The sequence below is a fragment of the Helianthus annuus genome, chromosome 1, assembly GCF_002127325.2.
Source record: "Helianthus annuus cultivar XRQ/B chromosome 1, HanXRQr2.0-SUNRISE, whole genome shotgun sequence".
Lineage (NCBI taxonomy): Eukaryota > Viridiplantae > Streptophyta > Magnoliopsida > Asterales > Asteraceae > Helianthus > Helianthus annuus.
In genome coordinates this window covers 88,674,293-88,696,100 of record NC_035433.2, presented here as the reverse complement: position 1 = coordinate 88,696,100, position 21,808 = coordinate 88,674,293, and the positions used below count along the sequence as shown (strand labels likewise).

The 21,808-nt window shown below is 41.1% G+C and overlaps 1 long non-coding RNA gene across 2 annotated transcripts; it reads left to right on the top strand.

The window, feature by feature from the left end:
* Window positions 1–1,055: 1,055 nt before the first annotated feature.
* On the top strand, window positions 1,056–3,404 carry LOC118492161. 2 transcript variants are annotated; one of them, XR_004892608.1, is made up of 6 exons: window positions 1,056–1,335; window positions 1,634–1,830; window positions 1,879–1,963; window positions 2,047–2,182; window positions 2,275–2,304; window positions 2,396–3,404. It is a non-coding gene; the product is annotated as an uncharacterized LOC118492161 (long non-coding RNA). The 2 variants fall into 2 exon arrangements; XR_004892605.1 differs by having other exon boundaries at window positions 1,634–1,963.
* Window positions 3,405–21,808: the final 18,404 nt, after the last annotated feature.

Here is a 21,808-nt window from a genome sequence, read left to right as displayed (position 1 = left end):
AGGGTTGAAAGAGCTTGGGCTGAGGTCGCGTAATACACCAGGTGCCATGTAAATCGATGGTGTAAATTGGTGTGCATTGTTGATGTTCCCTTCATTTCTTACGCGATCAAGTAGACTTTGGAATGACTCTTGGATTATGGATATGTCTCCAAGCTCCAAATCATGGTTTTCCATAAATGTTGTTTCCTCATGATGAGTTAGACCAAGAGAGTATGTATGTATGAGCAAGGACAGAATATAAGCAACAGATTTGTTGGCTTTTTTAATCAGATCGTGTAGTGTAGATCTGATCAATTGAGCCTTCATTGGAGATACAAAAGTCAACCGTAACTAAAGTCAACGGCTATTAAATTGGAAGTGTTGAGTACGTAATTGTCTAATTGATGTTTATTCATTCAGTATATCTGATTAATAAACCTTTAAAAAGCTTAAGTATACGATCTATCTATTATACTAAAAAAATACATTTAATGCCACATGTCCTTTTCTTAAACCATTTTTAATTGATGTGGCATCTCTCTTTGAGGAGATAATTGGTACATGGGCGGCAAATTCATTTCCCCTCTTTCACGCGCTCCTCCAGAACCTTTCCTTTTAACAATTCTCCGCAGAAACCCTAATGGACGCCACCATCATCTCTCTCACCCCTCTTCTGAGAAACCCTAATGGACGAATCCATCATCTCTGAAACCCTAATGGACGAATCCATACATGAAATTCACGGGTACGAATCCATCATCTCTTTCATTGTTTTGTTTCATCTTCCTCTTTTCAACTTACAGCAGGTTCGTTTCACATCCAATTTCCAAAGGTTCGTTTCGATTTAGGGTTGGCCGATTGTCAGCGGTAAGGTTGATTTATCATTGTCATCGTTTAAACATAGATATGTGAATAATCTTCGATTCTGTGTGTTTTGGGGTTTTGCTGATATTATTTATGTAGACCCAGGTGTGTATTTGGGTAATTCCTGTAACTAATTGTAGAGTTGTATCTGCTTTGAAGTCTTTTTTTTTTGTATTTTTTTAGGGTTACATTGCCTGATAGGACTCTGAAGGAGCGGAAGAAGTGGGAAACAACTCCGGTCGATATAGCGAAGGAGTTATCGAAGAGTTTGGCTTCAAATGCTTTGATTTCTCAGGTGGATGGTGTGTTGTGGGACATGTCGATGTCTTTGGAAGGTGATTGTCAGCTCAATATTTTCACTTTTGATATCAATGAGGGTTGTGATACGTTTCGTCGTTTTGGCATTCGAGTGCTCAAATTCTCGGGCATGTGAATTTAGGGGCTCCTTCATCATTGCTCTCCTTCTTCTGTCCTCTTTTGTCTTTTTTCAAGGTTCACATCCTCATTTTTAATTTCCTTTACCCTGAATATGAATGAAATTACCAAACCGAGTTTGTGTTTCTGAATTTATTTCAATCTGGTTAAAGAAGTTCATAGATTTTGGCTCTATTTTCTTTTTTTTTTAGTAGCTACTGATTTAGATAATATTACATAATAAATCATGGACATGCCTTTGTTCTTGATTGTGAGTTGATATTGATTATTGCTCTTTTTTCCAATTTAAAAGCCTCTTAAATTTGTTTCACCTACAATTTTAAGCCTTGAGGAGTGTGGTACTATTTTCTTGCAGGATCAATGCAACAGGCTTTATGGTTATAGTGGAAACAGAGGAACAATTAGAAGTGTCCTTTTCAAGACCATGGGATCCTTCCCTTAAGGGAAAACTTGCTCAAAATCCTTCTCTTCGCGTGCTTTAGTTATTCTTTCTCAATATCTTATTCTTTGTATGCAGATGGAAATGATTTATCAACTGCTATCGGCAAGAAAGTACTATTCTTTCTAATTTATCATTTATATTATTTATTTTTGAAATAGTTTGGTACTTGCTTTTGAGTGAGAATGCAGGATGTAGATTGGAGAGAAAGATGGCTTTTCAACACATTCTCTTTTCTAAAAAAGGGTATGCTGCTAAAATATAATAATGTTCATCTAGCAACTGTTATTCAATGTAATCATATATTTTCTTTTGTCTGTATAATTTAGGTTATTGATGTCATCGAGGCAAACACAGATGATTTAGTACCTTTGAGTCTTGATTCATCTTGAAAAAAACCTCTTAGCTTCTTGAAAATTTACCGAGCAAAAACATGTGATCAATTATAATTCCAGTCACGCTGAGGTTAGTATAAAGTTATAACAATAGGCTCTTAGTGCTTATGATTTTTTTGTTGTGCAAAAATAACTGATCCTATTTTTTCTACTGGATAATAGAACTGATGCGCCTGAAAATTAGCGAGGACGGTAAAATTTTAATCTCGACTCTTTTAAGGAGCATAGTAACATATACCCCTTACATGATGATTAAATTTACTCCTTTTTACCATTGTTGTAGAAATGAGAGATAAAAGGTGTGAAACTCGAGCGACTGATTTTGTGAAAAACGATAACAATGTCATCATAAAGCTTGAAAATGCGGCCATCGAATGATCAAAGTCAGTTGACTCTGCTGTTCTTGGAAAGTACATTATATTGGAGAAAAGAGAATGATAATGAGAACATTGACACAGCTATATGATTGGTCCGGGATCAAATGATTATGGCTAGGGTTTATATGAGCATTGCAACAATGAATAACAAACAAGACACAATTAGCATATGAACTGCAAAGTCAACCTAAAGAAAGTCAACGTACTTTGGGAGAGGCTACTGCAAATGCTGATCTTAATCACAGGTTAGTAGGTGCCTATAATTTCAAGGATGAACTTTAGTTATATGTAATTAATAATTGGTCAAACTAATAAATAAAGTTTTTTTAGCTCACACGGAAATCAATCAAAATATACTCTTTAAAACCTCCTAACGTGCTATATTTTAAAAGAGTTGATTCTTGTGTATTAAAACTTATTAGCTCACACACTGATTACTTTTATTTGAAAATGGATATGGAATAGGAATCTGTATCTTTTTGTTGATGCATAAATCATAATAGCTTTGAAAGGCTAATGAATGATAAGTTAACACATGTTGCTATCATGTGCATTTAACCCTGCTTGCTTTGTCGAGCTCTCATGAAAAGAATTGATTTCTAATATGGAATTGAGATAAGGTTCTCTTTGCCACCCCTAATTATCTCTTTTGTTGAATAGCATTTGATTTTTGTGGTGAATAAACCTATAATTTAGTGTCTCATACCATCATTAAAGGAATATTGTATTTGTATGTCATAATGAGCTAACTTTTCTATTATAACCAAAATCAACCCATTTGACCTGTTTACTTTTCTGACCGTTTACTTATATTAAAACTAATAACATTAAATGTATATGTGACTTTATCACTCTTACCGTCTAGATACCTAAATATGTATGAATTTATGATTTATTTATACATTTATGGTTAAAGACTTTGACTAAAAATATACATCTTTTTACACACATTTTTACCATTTCACACCCATATAGAACTTCGTAAAGATCTTGAAATTATGTTGTGTTCGTAGCAAGTAACTAAGAGGGTTAATGTAGGGATGAGCATTTGGTACCAGGTACCGGTACCCATTTTTCCCGTTTTCGATACGGTCGGTACCAGTATTTATCGGTAAAACATCAGTACCGTGCCTGTACTGAACCGATGTGAGGTTGTGTGTTCCGATAGTGGTAATTTATGGTGGTTGAATGGTGGTGAAAAAGGTGACGGTGCACGTAGGTTAGGTTGTGATGATGGCGTACAATTATATTCAAATTTGATGTCTATAAATTTGTTATGAAAAATTACAAAACTAGCCATTGACCATTGACCGAAACCACTCTCAAAACTAGCCACCCCCGCTTCCTTGGAGTGACGCATCATGCATGGATGCATCTTTGTAGCCATACCATTATATCATTGAAACATTATAAAAAAAGGACACATGGCGTTTTCAAAAGTTGCATAATCCTAGATGCATGAGGAGGACCCCTAAATGCATGACGATGGCCCGCAAAAGCATGAGGTGGACCCACGGACGCATGAGGAGGACCCCCAAACGCATGAGGAGGGCCCGCAGAAGCATGAGGTGGACCCACAGACGCATGAGGAGGACCCACAGACGCATAAGGAGAACACACAGACGCACGAGGTGGACACACAAACGCACGAGGAGGACCCGCAGACGCACGAGGAGGACTCATAGACGCACGAGGTGGACCCACATACGAATGAGGTGGACTCAGACGCTTCAGCTTCTGAAATCTTTCCAAAGACGCATCACGTGCATGATGCGTCGCTTCAAGGACACCAGAGATGACTAGTTTTGAAAGTGGTTTTGGTCAATAGCTAACTTTGTAATTTTCCCATTTTATTAGTGATGAGATATATTCAAACTAAGTATTTTTTGTCTCGTTATATCAAAATATACTTTATATCGGTGGAACTTAGTTTTCTATAAACTTTATATGGGAGTGTAGACAAAACGTTTTAGATAAATAATAGACGTTGAATAAAAAAATCTAATTTATTAAATCATTGGGTAATGACTAAAGGACAAGAAAAGGACTTGAATAACTACACCTTTTTTTGGCTAAAGATTTCCCGGGCGAGGTGGCGTCCACAAGGCAGAAATTGCCATGAAGGTGCTCGAACCACTACACGTGGTTTTAACAATTTCATTAAAGCTTTACATGGTCATAAATTCGAGTTAATCAACTATAAATAATGAAAAAAGACTAATGAATATAGCAGTCCAAAGAGTAAAATATTGCCCAAACACAATTTAGAGTAAACTGCAATTTATGTCTCAGTGTTATAGTCTAAATTGCTCCTTGGATCCCTAAAACTTGCGATTTCTAGTTTGAGTCCCTCATTATCACACTTTGTAGCCAATAAAGTCCCTGATCCTAGCCTTTGTTACTCAACCGTTAGAATTGAGGGCTATTTTCGTCATTTTGCATTGAATGATATGGGGATTCTAGTCTTTGCATTATTATTATTATTATTATTATTATTATTATTATTATTATTATTATTATTATTATTATTATTATTATTGTTATCATTATTATTATTATTACTAAGTTATTCGTAGACAAACATCACTTCATTACCATACCACCATCGGCCACCATCATCGTACCACCATTTTTATGGTTCCTCCACCTACCTCCGTCCCTTAACACCACCATGTCGCACCACAGCCATGGACTTGCCTAACACCATAGGGCTTGGTTTAATATAACTCACATGGTTTTTTCTTGAAGGTTCATCTCCGCCAGCACCATAAAACCATTTCCGGTGACCATCACCATCACTAGATCCGAAATCCTAAGACCACCAATGACGTTGGCAATGGCGATGATGATTAGGGCATGTGGAACGAGGTGCGATACATAAAAACGTAAAACCCAAATCCCTAGCCTTGTTCAGTGGCGAGGTACAAGATCATCACCATAGCTTCATTCAGTTAGGTTTAACTTCAATCCGTGGATTGTAAGGCTAGTCCGTGTGGGGGACGTCCCCTGGCCGGTGATCGGAGAGTCGCGCTCCGGTCAAAGATAATATTTATATACCCTAATTACCCTTAACAAATAGCTAGTGGTAGCAAGGGGTCGAACCACGAAGAGTATGTGGTTTGCGAATGGACTTTGAATGAAATGTAGAAAATGTCACTCTTATGAAGCTTGCTAAGATATGTTTTTGTGTTTTTGTTTGATTGGAAGATATAAATTATAACTACTAAAAACAAGCAATTGCAATAATGTAAATAAGGTTTTGACAAGATAGAGAAAACAAGGTTCACACCCGGTTCGGTTATTGCAATCCTAGGGTTCTTACAAGTTTTAGATTTAATTCACTTGAATATGTTATTAACGGATTTCTATCATCAAAGCTTAGGTGCCAATTGTTATCAACGCATACACGGACTACAATGCACTTCGTTACTTCGGACAAGTAAAACCTTTTGAATGACAAGGCATAATTGAACAAACTTATTTCGCAAAGTCAAATTTCATAACTCACTCGACAATTCACAAATATAGTTCAAATGCAAGACAATTGTCAATCAATTCAAATACAAATCAAGTTGTCACAAAACCAAACTAAATCATTGTTCAAACCCTAAACTTACAATTAACCTACACCGGGGTGAAACCTCCGAGGAATTAGCCGCTCATGGTGTAAATGGCACGATCAACGGATGTACGAGACTTGAATTGGGTCATCTTGGAGCTTGAAGATGGATGGTTGAATAATTAGGGTTTGGAATGGTTGGTGGTGATGAATGGATTGAAAGCGGAAGGATGATTGTGATGGTGATGAACTAGGGTTTGGATTCGGATGAGATTTCGGGTTGTTGGATGGATGGTAGATGGAATAGAGATGAAGTAGTGGGTGATAGATGGCTCCAAGAATAGTTTTCAAACTCCAAATGATGTGTAACTCCCGAATTGAAGGAGCTAGGACCAATAGGAATCGAAATAAACCCCCAAATGGCCAACATTCGCGTTTCAAAAAATCAACACAAGTCGCCGACGGGCCTGACCCCGTCGCCGACGGGTTCCCAAAATTGTTCCTGTGGCCGACGGGCTAATCGTCTGGATACGGCATATGTGGCATACGGGGTTATTTGGGACCCGTCCGGGACGGGCTATACCCCGTCGCCGACGGCTTCTTGAACACCAGTCCCTCCGTTTTTCATCCTTGCACTTCCGGTTGATCCGTAACACATCCCGGTGCTCCGGTTTTCGACCCGGTGACCCGTAAAGCTCCCGAAAAGCTCCTTAAACTCCATCAAACCTGCAAAACACATTCTTGATTAAAAGTAGGCTATTCGAAACTAAAACTTACGTAAAAACGTTAAGTTAAACAATAACAAGCACCGGTTTTCAACCACGTTCACATCCCCACACTTGTCTTTTGCTTGCCCTCAAGCAAATCTGTTTTTCACTTTCACGTGGGTCAAACAATGAATATACATTCCATTCCCGAGACAAAGGTTAAGGTCTAATGTCATACAAAAGTTCAAACTCTTTTTTCAATATTCAATGTATTTAGTGGTGACGTGCTTTAGATACACAAATGGTTACCCAAGATTAACCTGCCCGTAAAGCTAACAACTAATGCATATCCCTCACAATGTGCTCTCCACTCGGCTTAAAAATTTGCTAATATGTATAATGTACTAGCATTTCCATAATTAATCGCTCAAAACCGATTAGAACACGTACCCGCATAGGCTTGCAACTCAATCATTCTCCACTATCGAACACAAATACTAAGCACAAGTCAAAAGGTCTTTGAGGGGTTGTAACGGGGCTAGGCGAAGGTAGGAGTAGGATATTTTTAAAGTGACTAAGGTGATGAAAAATTCGATTTTTATTACAAACCACTAAACTAAACAAGACTCACTATAAACATCAACTATGAGGCAACATCTTTCGCCTTTTATTCAACAAGCTACTAGTACATCTTTTTGTGTTTTTCTCAATGCTTTTTCATTCTTTTTCGCAACATTTTCTGAATTTTTTTTTTTTTTTTGAATCACAACTATACAAACTTAAATTCCTATAATCGAATTTTTCATCACACGGGTTAAAAACGAAAAGGCTTATGGTTATGGGCTAAGTGGGTGATCAAACGAAAGGTATAGGCTCAAAATGGGTAACTAAGGTACTGGTTTGGGTAAGGATAGATAAATGGTTTAAAAGGAAAAGGTTTACCTAATGCCTTAATCATTCTCGTGCTTGTATTTGGTCTATAGTCTCAAATGTATCAAAAGTTGCAAGTTCTACAATACGCGACTAATGGCCCACTCAAACAAAGAAACATGTGAATGTGAATCTATGATGTATAAAGGGCTCAAACCTCACGTATAAGGGTATGATATGTGATATGCATACATTGCTAGTTCCTTAGGCGAATTATTCTCAAATAACCACCCGCTAAATACCCGATATGCTTATTAATTTGAACTTGACCATGACAAAAGACCAAATGGTTTGTGACATCCCTCGTTGACTTGGTTACTTGTGCTTTTGAGATTGCTTTGAAAACAAGACATTTTTGAAAAATTTTTGAAATTTTCCCCCATCCCCACACTTGAGGTAAACATTGTCCTCAATGTGTAGTCTTTAAATGAACGGGTCAAAATCGAAAATTTTTACTACTCCCCCATCCCCACACTTGAGGTACATATTGTCCTCAATGTGTAAGAACTAGAGTTTTTCGAGCACAAGGGATGTGACACGGCTAACCTCCCCAAACTTACCCCCCGGAAAATAAAATACAAAATACAATCCACTTATTTGCTAACTAAAAATCAAAGGTAAAAAGAAACGTATGCACCTGGTTTTTCGCTAGTTCCTCATGTGCTCTTCATCTTTTCAACCAAGCGGTCGTCTCACGAACATAGTGTACCTACAAATCTTAACCCTTGTGTAGAAGCATGCTTCTCACAACCATCAAAATTTGTTAGTTACCTAGTTCTACCACTTTTATGAAATCATTACCAAGCCATACATTATTGTACCTTTGACTTTATGTGGAAAATATGTTACAACAACAATAAACCTAACTCACTTTCGTAGGAATCACGACGGCATTTAGCATATGCACGCAAGCCCTTTAAACCTCCCGATAGCTCGGGAGGACGAGTCGGTCTCGTGAGGGTTATATAGGGAACACACCCACAAAGTTCATTTAACTAGGCAATAATTAAATAAAAACGAAAAGAAATAACGGAAAGTAATATACAACAACAACAACATAAAACATACCATACCTCTACCGCTGATATCGCTCATTTGGATCCGTTGGCGGGTTGGGTTGGTATGGATAACCAGTGAGGGCCTCAAACATCTCCCTGTAGTTATCTAAGGGGCTTTGCTCCCCTTGGGGCGGTGGTTGGTACGGGATTGGAACGAAGCTAGACCCTACCGCTTCGGGCCAATGCGGAGTCGGGTCGGATGGGCCTTGAGGATAGGGAAGATCGGAGTAATTTGTCCACCCCGAGTGCTCGGCGTAGGGGAGGCCGGCTTGGTAGTCTCTATGGTGTCGCTCCTGATCATGCAACACTTTGGCGTTATTAAGCGCCATCTCTTGAGAGACGTACATGGCACTCCAACGGCGGCGGTTCAATTCTTCTTCTTGTTGTCGACGCGCCGCTTCCGCTTCTTCCCATGCCCGCCTTCGGGCTGCTTCATCCTCCTGTTGCTTTGCTAATTGTTCCATGTGTGATCTTTGCATGGGTTGGAACAGTTCTTGCTCTTCCATGAACTTATTCATTCTTTCACGTTGGGCTCCTTGAGCGTCCCAGTATTCTTGCATTGAAGCTCCATAAGACCCTTGCCAAGCTTCTCTCCTTTGATTGTATTCCCGACCTTCTCCTATACACGCGGAGACATTATCATATATCTCCTGTTGCCCCCTATCAAAATTTTTGTAAGAGGGCACACGTCTCCGAGTCACAAAACCTGCCACTTCTGCGTTAATCTCTCTGTGTGGCCGCATGTATCGTTGCCTCGGTCCTTGTGCCCCGGAAGGTTCAGCTTCCTGCTCCTCTTCTTCCTCCATCTCCACATCTTCTTCCCGCACGGGTGGTGCCCCAGAAGTACGGACCTCATACTTGTTCCCCAACTCATCGGTCACAACATACTTATGGCTCGAGAACTTGACCTCTATCTTCCAATTTTTCTTCATGTAAGCCACGTTAAATTCCTCCACTGGCTTAGAGACCCATAGTGCTTCCAAGGGTAAACAGTTTTGCTGCACAATCATGGCACTAATGAGGCGTGCATACGGAATAAACCGCCTCTGTGACGACTCCCTGGTAGCCCATGTGTTCATCATTACTATGTGCCTCCACGACAGTGGGGTCCCATACAGTAAGGCGTGCACCACCCTACAGTCACTGACTCTCACTCCCCCGCGATCACCAAACCTCGCTAAGATGTTTTCAACCGAGATACCTTGAAGAATCTTTCCTTCAAGCGACATTTGTTTCCGCTTCATTTCCCCCCCTTGGTGGGTCGGTAAAATAACATCTGTCAATTGATCAACATCATTTGGGTTCATATGGTTATCCAAAAACTGCTCGATGGTGGGGTAGTCATATGCTTGTGCTCCCAAAGAGTCAAACCGAGCAATACGATTCATAGTTTCGAACGACATCGTCATGTTACCTCGAGTTCTCTTCCCCACTAGCTTCCATTGTGAAGGGGATTCATTCTTGTTGACAAGCCTCAAGGTGGACAACCACTCACATACTTCCGACAAGTAAATCCTAGAAGTATTGTCTTCACACCAATCCAAAACACTCTCCCATCCTAACCTCTCAAACATTTGTACAATCCCGATGTTCCGGAATTCTTCTACATTCACGGTCCGTTCACATATCACTCTTGTTGGAACCGACGTGTTCACCCCATTTACCATCTTCCATTTCCACAACTTCGCTTCTAACTTTCTATCTTGATAGCTCGACAACTGTTTGTTCTTCTCGTCGTCCCAAATTCTGGCACTTTGGCTATCCCTGAACTTTGCCCATTCCCAATCTTGTCGGTATAATCTTGGATCATTTTCCTCAACAGAGCTCAGTTGCTCCCACTTCTTCGGTATTAAACCGGAAGAAGACCCAATCCCGGATGATGAAGCTTGACCGGTAGTCTTTTGTCTCTTGCTTCCCGCCATGACTACAATCACAAACAAGCAAAACATCAATATAGATTCAACCTTCATTAACTCCCAAACTTTGAACATGAGGTACGATGTTGATAATTTAATTTAATTAACAAGTATATGCAAAATCGCCTCTTTAAACTTCCAAAGTCGCTCACTTTGTCATAAACTTATTAATCTTTTGTTAATCTTACAATCTCATATAATTTCAACAAACATTCAACATCATCTTCATGCTCAATCATGTTCATAACAGTGTAATCACTTCACTATGGTTATGACATACTCAAATTCCATTCAAAACAACTAATCTTGCTCAAAATCATGCTAGCACAACATACATTGTCTAAACAACCTACTCTTAAACCAACAATTTAAAATTTCGGAAGAAAAACACTAATATATGATAATCAAGCATAATTCTAAGAAAAATCCATACCTTTGATGTTGTTAGACAAGAAGAACTAAGAAAAGATGGCAAACAAGCAATTTGATGAACACCCCTTCAAAAACCCTAAAGAACACGCCCAGAAATCTCGCACAATAGCAAGAATTGATGAAAACCGTGTTGGGGGTTTTGTTCGTCTTGAAAAATTACTCAAGATGGACCCAAAAATCAGTGGATTTGGTGGAGAATTGAGAGAGTTATGGAAGCTTGAAGGTTTAGGGTTCTTGAGGAGGAAGATGGAGAAGATGAAAGGAATAGGTGAATTTGGAGAGAGAAGATGCAGAGAATTTGTGGTAAAAACTGAGGTGGGAATGATATGGGTCGAATTATGTGGTCACAAGTGCACTTGGGTTATGTTAGAATAGGTTTTGGAGTGTTTTGAATCGGTTTTAAACGTGTTAAAACGAACCAGCGTCGGAACCAAATGGAGAACCCGTCGCCGACGGGTCCCACCCCGTCGCCGACGGGCTGTGGAAATCATGTGGGTGCCGACGGGTTATCTACCTGCCTACGGGAAAAACCTGCCTACGGGACACTTATGGAGGCCGTCGCCGACAGTCACAACCCCGTCGCCGACGGGTTATTATTATTATTATTTTTTTTTTTTTTTGAAAAATAAGAGGAAACTTATGATTGTTTAATAAAAGGACTATGTACATTAGAAATTCCTAAAAACATTAAAAATGTTTTTGTGATTTTTTTATAAGTTAAAATTTTTAAACAAATAACCGGTAACGGCCCTACCACCCCCCAAAAAGTCGTGTATTGTCCTTAATGCACCAAATCAAGTCTAAAACATACCTTGTATCTTCATGACCCGTTTGGAGTGCCCGAACTTCACACAATCAAGAAAGGTTAGTATGAACCGGAAACGATTCACATCCAACTACGCAAACAATTGAATAAATATACATAACTTTACAAAACGTGTTACCGGTCCTTTTACTTCACCTCATATGTTGGCACGCTTACCAAGAAACATACCAACTCCACATTTGCGTCCTTTTTCTCTTCGTTACCATCAAGGAATGGTTTAAGGCGGTGACCGTTAACCGTTTGCTTCGACCCGTCCTTCGGGTCCTTGATTGTAACATCTCCAAGTTTCCCGACCCGTGTAATCACATACGGGCCCATCCACTTACTCTTGAGCTTTCCGGGGAAGTATTTAAGCCTCGAATTGTAGAGCCAAACCTTTTGACCCACTTCAAACTCCTTTGGCTTCAACTTCGCGTCATGTGCCCTCTTCATGTCATCCTTGTACTTTGAGGCACACTCGTACGCTTCCTCCCGAAGCTCCTCCAACTCGCAAAGCTTTAACTTTCGCTCCTTTCCTGCATCGTCATATTTCATGTTAATCTCTTTTATAGCCCACCAAGCACGATGCACAAGCTCAACCGGCAAGTGACAATTTCGCCCATAAACTAAGCGATAAGGAGTGGTTCCAATAGGTGTTTTATGAGCCGTTCTATAAGCCCATAAAGCATCATTCAACTTCGTTGACCAATCCTTTCGGTCGGGTCGAACGGTCTTTTGCAAAATTTCTTTTATTTGCCTATTGGAAACCTCAACTTGACCGCTTGTTTGTGGGTGGTAAGGAGTAGCAATTCGATGGTCAACACCATACCGTTTCAAGAGTTTGCCAAAACTAAAGTTCTTGAAATGAGATCCCCCATCACTAATGATCACCCGGGGAACCCCAAATCGAGAAATTATATTCGTTTGAACAAAACTGCAAACAACGGTGTGGTCATTCGTTTTGGTGGCAATCGCTTCGACCCATTTGGATACATAATCGACCGCCACCAAAATGTATAGATTGCCATGCGAATTAGGGAATGGGCCCATGAAATCGATCCCCCATACATCAAAAATATCTACAATAAGGATCGGTTGCATGGGCATTTCATCCCTTTTTGATATACTCCCTAACTTTTGACACTCAACACAATTTTTAGCGAAATTAAAAGCATCCTTAAAAATAGTCGGCCAATAAAGGCCGCTATTGAGCACTTTGTGTCCAGTTTTGTGACCACTAAAATGGCCCCACAAGCAAATGAATGCAAGTGCATCAAGACGCTAGGAATTTCCTCGTCGGGTATGCATCTTCGAACGACTTGATCCGGACAAAACTTGAATAAGTCCGGTTCTTCCAACGTGTAATACTTGATTTGAGACAGGAAGTGCAACCTCTTCCTTCTATCCCAATGAGCCGGCAAGTCACCTGTAACCAAGTAGTTGACAATATTAGCATACCATGGTAATATTCCAACTTTTAGAATTTGCTCATCTGGAAAAGTCTCATTAATTTCTTCACGGGAAGAATCCTCTACACTCAACCGAGACAAATGGTCCGCGACCACATTCTCGCTCCCTTTGTTATCTCGAATCTCTAGGTCAAACTCTTGTAGCAAGAGAACCCATCGGATTAGCCTCGGCTTCGCATCCTTCTTGTCCATGAGATACCTAACTGCAGAATGGTCAGAATAAACAATGACCTTAGTACCCCATATATAAGCACGAAACTTATCCAACGCATATACCACCGCAAGCAGCTCTTTCTCGGTGGTTGTGTAATTCAATTGTGCATCCGAGAGAGTCTTACTTGCGTAGTAAATGGCAACCGGTTTCTTATCTACCCTTTGACCCAACACGGCCCCCACCGCATAATCACTTGCATCACACATAATTTCGAATGGTAACGACCAATTCGGTGATTGCAAGATTGGGGCCTTAACCAACTTTTGTTTCAACACATTAAAGGCATTTTGACAATCTTGGTTAAATTCAAACGGTTGATCCTTTAGCAATAATTTACAAAGAGGTTTGGTTATATCACTAAATCCTTTTATAAATCTCCTATAAAACCCCGCGTGACCCAAAAACGATCTAATACCCTTAACATTCGTGGGATAGGGTAAGGTAGAAATAACTTGCACCTTTGCACGATCAACCTCTATCCCACGACTCGACACTACATGCCCCAACACAATTCCTTCTTGAACCATGAAATGGCTCTTTTCCCAACTCAAAACAAGATTTTTCTCAACACATCTTTTCAAAACCTTTTCGAGTTGGTCAAGGCATGTATCAAACGATGACCCAAATATTGAGAAATCATCCATGAAGATTTCCAAAGACTCCCCCACCATATCTGAAAAGATACTCATCATACACCTTTGAAAGGTGGCGGGGGCATTACAAAGTCCAAATGGCATCCGCCTAAATGCGAAAGTACCATATGGACAAGTAAAGGTAGTCTTTGCTTGGTCTTCCGGATGTATAGCAATTTGATTGTATCCGGAATAACCATCTAGAAAACAATAAAATTTTTGTCCGGCCAATTTCTCAACTATTTGGTCAATAAACGGCAAAGGGAAATGGTCTTTGGAAGTTGCGGCATTCAACTTCCTATAGTCAATACAAATACGCCACCCGGTTACCGGCCGAGTGGCGACCTCTTCACCTGCGTCGTTTGTGACGACTTGAATACCCGCCTTTTTTGGAACTGTTTGTGTCGGGCTCACCCATTGGCTATCCGAGATAGGGTATACAATACCCGCATCTAGCCACTTCAAAACTTCCTTCTTCACCACTTCTCGCATATTCGGATTTAGTCTTCTTTGTGTGTCGCGAGAAGGATTCATTCCATCTTCCGTGATGATCTTGTGCATCACCACCGAGGGACTAATTCCCTTCAAATCCGCAATGGTCCACCCGATAGCGGCTCTATGGGTGACCAATACCTTCATCAATTTCTCTTCTTGCTCCCCGGTTAAATTGGATGCAATAATGACCGGGAGCGTGCTACCTTCACCCGCATAAGCATACTTAAGATGCTTGGGTAGCACCTTCAACTCTAATGCCGGAGGTTCTTCCAATGACGGCTTCAACTTCGTGTCTATGCTTTCCGGAAGACTTTCCACTTGATGTGTCCAAGTGGGCCTTCCTTCTTTTGCCGCCATAACCTCCAACTCTTTCATCTCTTCATCCATGCTCCGATTTGTTTCTCCTTGCAACCTGTCAAACATGAAACACTCCTCTATTGTGTTTTCCTCTTCGACACTAGTGTCACATAGAGGTATACACTCGTCAACGATGTCCGCCATATAACATTCATCGCCAACTAGAGGATCCGTTAATCCTGAAAAGACATTTAACCGCAACCGACGGTTACCAAAAGTCATGTCGACCGTGCCCGATTTGCAATTAATTTGGGCATTCGATGTTGCCAAAAATGGTCGACCTAAGATCACTGTTGGTTGCTTGGTTCGGTCCAAAGAAACATAATCTAACACAAGAAAGTCCACCGGATAGTAAAAGTCCTCGACCTTGACTATTACATCCGTGACTATCCCACGGGGTAGTTTAGGAGTCAAATCGGCTAACACCACGGTGGTGTTAGACACTTGAAGTGGACCAAAATCGTATTGATCATATAAGCTACCCGGCAAGATACTCACACTCGCCCCAAGATCCAAAAGTGCCCGCGTCATTTTGAATTCACCCACTTGTATTGAAATAATGGGCGCCCCCGGATCTTGAAGTTTTGGTGGAAGTGCACCCGAAAGAATCGAACTCACATTTTCGGTTAAATCAAGTTTCTTAGGAAATTTGTGAGTTCTCTTTTGGGTACATAAATCTTTCAAATATTTAGCATAGGAAGGAATTTGTTTGATAGCATCTAAGAGTGGTAAGTTAATTTTAACCTGTTTAAAAATTTCCCACATCTCTTCTTGATGTGGGCCTCTTTTGTTTACCACTTTCTTAGATGGTCCCAAAAGAGCTTCGGGAAAAGGGGCGGTATTACCCTCCACACCCTTGTCCTTAGCCTTTGGGATGGGAACGGTCGCAACGGGTGTATCTTTGTTAATTTTTAATTCATTTTTGTTTTGACCCGTTCGACCGTTATTCTCTTCATCATCACTCGCATCTTCCACCACCCCTTCAACAAACTTGGGTGGTGGTGGTTCAACACCGTTATCTATCACTCGACCACTACGTAAAGAAATTTTGTTTATTGGTACCTCACGTGTGTTTTTCGAGCTCGACCCTTGATGCTTAGGGTTCATCGTGGTGTCGCTTGGAAGTCCTCCTCCACTTCCGCGCATTTGAGCCATCTCTTGAGCAAGTTGCCCCACTTGCTTCTCCAACGCCTTATGGGATTTATCTCGTACCTCAAACTCTTTCTTCATCTCTTGATTTGAATGATTGATAGCATTCATAATAGCATCAAATTTTGAATTTATCGAGTCATCACCTTGAGAGTTTGAAGCACTACTCCCATTTCCGCCTTGGTTGTAACCCCGTTGATAGTTGCTTTCGCGACTTTGATGTCCTTGGTTACCCCCTTGAGTGTAATTCCTTTGGTAACCCCCTTGGTTACCACCTTGACGATTGTTGTATGAGGACCCACCTTGACCACCTTGATTACCTGACTGGAAATTCGGATTCATTTGATTTGAGGCGTTACCATACCGGAAATTAGGGTGATTTCTCAAACCCGGATGGTAAGTGTTGGAATTCATGTCGTATTGCTTCCGATCCCCATACACTTGATTTACCTCTTCGGTGTAGTCACTCGATCCCGTTGGGCATTGCTTGGTGCTATGTCCAATATCACCACAATCTTCACACACTTCAAATTGAACCGCGTTCACCTCTTTCTTTTTCTTCAATTGAGCTATTTCCCGCTCTAAGGTGGAAATCCTATCCTTGGAATCGAGATCAGGAAGTGATCGGGAAACCGGATGCCTTTTTGCTCTATCGGCCGATTCTTTTTGTTTGGACCGTTTGCTCATCCTCTCCAAAAATTCCCAATCGTCATCCTCATGATTGCTCAAGAGTGTACCATTGCTTGTCGTCTCGAGCCGATTCCAAGTCGCATCATCCAAACCCCGTACGAAACATTTCACCAATTCCCATTTTTCTATTTGGTGATGTGGGCATCTCCTCATTAGTTCTTTGAATCGGGTGAATGCTTCATGTAGAGGCTCACTTGAAAGTTGACGAAATGACCGAATTTCATCTCTAGCATCGTCGGTCTTGGCCATGGAATAGTACTCATCCAAAAACGCTTGTTGCATTTATATACCCTAATTACCCTTAACAAATAGCTAGTGGTAGCAAGGGGTCGAACCACGAAGAGTATGTGGTTTGCGAATGGACTTTGAATGAGCAAACGGTCCAAACAAAAAGAATCGGCCGATAGAGCAAAAAGGCATCCGGTTTCCCGATCACTTCCTGATCTCGATTCCAAGGATAGGATTTCCACCTTAGAGCGGGAAATAGCTCAATTGAAGAAAAAGAAAGAGGTGAACGCGGTTCAATTTGAAGTGTGTGAAGATTGTGGTGATATTGGACATAGCACCAAGCAATGCCCAACGGGATCGAGTGACTACACCGAAGAGGTAAATCAAGTGTATGGGGATCAGAAGCAATACGACATGAATTCCAACACTTACCATCCGGGTTTGAGAAATCACCCTAATTTCCGGTATGGTAACGCCTCAAATCAAATGAATCCGAATTTCCAGTCAGGTAATCAAGGTGGTCAAGGTGGGTCCTCATACAACAATCGTCAAGGTGGTAACCAAGGGGGTTACCAAAGGAATTACACTCAAGGGGGTAACCAAGGACATCAAAGTCGCGAAAGCAACTATCAACGGGGTTACAACCAAGGCGGAAATGGGAGTAGTGCTTCAAACTCTCAAGGTGATGACTCGATAAATTCAAAATTTGATGCTATTATGAATGCTATCAATCATTCAAATCAAGAGATGAAGAAAGAGTTTGAGGTACGAGATAAATCCCATAAGGCGTTGGAGAAGCAAGTGGGGCAACTTGCTCAAGAGATGGCTCAAATGCGCGGAAGTGGAGGAGGACTTCCAAGCGACACCACGATGAACCCTAAGCATCAAGGGTCGAGCTCGAAAAACACACGTGAGGTACCAATAAACAAAATTTCTTTACGTAGTGGTCGAGTGATAGATAACGGTGTTGAACCACCACCACCCAAGTTTGTTGAAGGGGTGGTGGAAGATGCGAGTGATGATGAAGAGAATAACGGTCGAACGGGTCAAAACAAAAATGAATTAAAAATTAACAAAGATACACCCGTTGCGACCGTTCCCATCCCAAAGGCTAAGGACAAGGGTGTGGAGGGTAATACCGCCCCTTTTCCCGAAGCTCTTTTGGGACCATCTAAGAAAGTGGTAAACAAAAGAGGCCCACATCAAGAAGAGATGTGGGAAATTTTTAAACAGGTTAAAATTAACTTACCACTCTTAGATGCTATCAAACAAATTCCTTCATATGCTAAATATTTGAAAGATTTATGTACCCAAAAGAGAACTCACAAATTTCCTAAAAAACTTGATTTAACCGAAAATGTGAGTTCGATTCTTTCGTTTCCTAAAAAACTTGATTTAACCGAAAATGTGAGTTCGATTCTTTCGGGTGCACTTCCACCAAAACTTCAAGATCCGGGGGCGCCCATTATTTCAATACAAGTGGGTGAATTCAAAATGACGGGGGCACTTTTGGATCTTGGGGCGAGTGTGAGTATCTTGCCGGGTAGCTTATATGATCAATACGATTTTGGTCCACTTCAAGTGTCTAACACCACCGTGGTGTTAGCCGATTTGACTCCTAAACTACCCCGTGGGATAGTCACGGATGTAATAGTCAAGGTCGAGGACTTTTACTATCCGGTGGACTTTCTTGTGTTAGATTATGTTTCTTTGGACCGAACCAAGCAACCAACGGTGATCTTAGGTCGACCATTTTTGGCAACATCGAATGCCCAAATTAATTGCAAATCGGGCACGGTCGACATGACTTTTGGTAACCGTCGGTTGCGGTTAAATGTCTTTTCAGGATTAACGGATCCTCTAGTTGGCGATGAATGTTATATGGCGGACATCGTTGACGAGTGTATACCTCTATGTGACACTAGTGTCGAAGAGGAAAACACAATAGAGGAGTGTTTCATGTTTGACAGGTTGCAAGGAGAAACAAATCGGAGCATGGATGAAGAGATGAAAGAGTTGGAGGTTATGGCGGCAAAAGAAGGAAGGCCCACTTGGACACATCAAGTGGAAAGTCTTCCGGAAAGCATAGACACGAAGTTGAAGCCGTCATTGGAAGAACCTCCGGCATTAGAGTTGAAGGTGCTACCCAAGCATCTTAAGTATGCTTATGCGGGTGAAGGTAGCACGCTCCCGGTCATTATTGCATCCAATTTAACCGGGGAGCAAGAAGAGAAATTGATGAAGGTATTGGTCACCCATAGAGCCGCTATCGGGTGGACCATTGCGGATTTGAAGGGAATTAGTCCCTCGGTGGTGATGCACAAGATCATCACGGAAGATGGAATGAATCCTTCTCGCGACACACAAAGAAGACTAAATCCGAATATGCGAGAAGTGGTGAAGAAGGAAGTTTTGAAGTGGCTAGATGCGGGTATTGTATACCCTATCTCGGATAGCCAATGGGTGAGCCCGACACAAACAGTTCCAAAAAAGGCGGGTATTCAAGTCGTCACAAACGACGCAGGTGAAGAGGTCGCCACTCGGCCGGTAACCGGGTGGCGTATTTGTATTGACTATAGGAAGTTGAATGCCGCAACTTCCAAAGACCATTTCCCTTTGCCGTTTATTGACCAAATAGTTGAGAAATTGGCCGGACAAAAATTTTATTGTTTTCTGGATGGTTATTCCGGATACAATCAAATTGCTATACATCCGGAAGACCAAGCAAAGACTACCTTTACTTGTCCATATGGTACTTTCGCATTTAGGCGGATGCCATTTGGACTTTGTAATGCCCCCGCCACCTTTCAAAGGTGTATGATGAGTATCTTTTCAGATATGGTGGGGGAGTCTTTGGAAATCTTCATGGATGATTTCTCAATATTTGGGTCATCGTTTGATACATGCCTTGACCAACTCGAAAAAGTTTTGAAAAGATGTGTTGAGAAAAATCTTGTTTTGAGTTGGGAAAAGAGCCATTTCATGGTTCAAGAAGGAATTGTGTTGGGGCATGTAGTGTCGAGTCGTGGGATAGAGGTTGATCGTGCAAAGGTGCAAGTTATTTCTACCTTACCCTATCCCACGAATGTTAAGGGTATTAGATCGTTTTTGGGTCACGCGGGGTTTTATAGGAGATTTATAAAAGGATTTAGTGATATAACCAAACCTCTTTGTAAATTATTGCTAAAGGATCAACCGTTTGAATTTAACCAAGATTGTCAAAATGCCTTTAATGTGTTGAAACAAAAGTTGGTTGAGGCCCCAATCTTGCAATCACCGAATTGGTCGTTACCATTCGAAATTATGTGTGATGCAAGTGATTATGCGGTGGGGGCCGTGTTGGGTCAAAGGGTAGATAAGAAACCGGTTGCCATTTACTACGCAAGTAAGACTCTCTCGGATGCACAATTGAATTACACAACCACCGAGAAAGAGCTGCTTGCGGTGGTATATGCGTTGGATAAGTTTCGTGCTTATATATGGGGTACTAAGGTCATTGTTTATTCTGACCATTCTGCAGTTAGGTATCTCATGGACAAGAAGGATGCGAAGCCGAGGCTAATCCGATGGGTTCTCTTGCTACAAGAGTTTGACCTAGAGATTCGAGATAACAAAGGGAGCGAGAATGTGGTCGCGGACCATTTGTCTCGGTTGAGTGTAGAGGATTCTTCCCGTGAAGAAATTAATGAGACTTTTCCAGATGAGCAAATTCTAAAAGTTGGAATATTACCATGGTATGCTAATATTGTCAACTACTTGGTTACAGGTGACTTGCCGGCTCATTGGGATAGAAGGAAGAGGTTGCACTTCCTGTCTCAAATCAAGTATTACACGTTGGAAGAACCGGACTTATTCAAGTTTTGTCCGGATCAAGTCGTTCGAAGATGCATACCCGACGAGGAGATTCCTAGCGTCTTGATGCACTTGCATTCATTTGCTTGTGGGGGCCATTTTAGTGGTCACAAAACTGGACACAAAGTGCTCAATAGCGGCCTTTATTGGCCGACTATTTTTAAGGATGCTTTTAATTTCGCTAAAAATTGTGTTGAGTGTCAAAAGTTAGGGAGTATATCAAAAAGGGATGAAATGCCCATGCAACCGATCCTTATTGTAGATATTTTTGATGTATGGGGGATCGATTTCATGGGCCCATTCCCTAATTCGCATGGCAATCTATACATTTTGGTGGCGGTCGATTATGTATCCAAATGGGTCGAAGCGATTGCCACCAAAACGAATGACCACACCGTTGTTTGCAATTTTGTTCAAACGAATATAATTTCTCGATTTGGGGTTCCCCGGGTGATCATTAGTGATGGGGGATCTCATTTCAAGAACTTTAATTTTGGCAAACTCTTGAAACGGTATGGTGTTGACCATCGAATTGCTACTCCTTACCACCCACAAACAAGCGGTCAAGTTGAGGTTTCCAATAGGCAAATAAAAGAAATTTTGCAAAAGACCGTTCGACCCGACCGAAAGGATTGGTCAACGAAGTTGAATGATGCTTTATGGGCTTATAGAACGGCTCATAAAACACCTATTGGAACCACTCCTTATCGCTTAGTTTATGGGCGAAATTGTCACTTGCCGGTTGAGCTTGTGCATCGTGCTTGGTGGGCTATAAAAGAGGTTAACATGAAATATGACGATGCAGGAAAGGAGCGAAAGTTAAAGC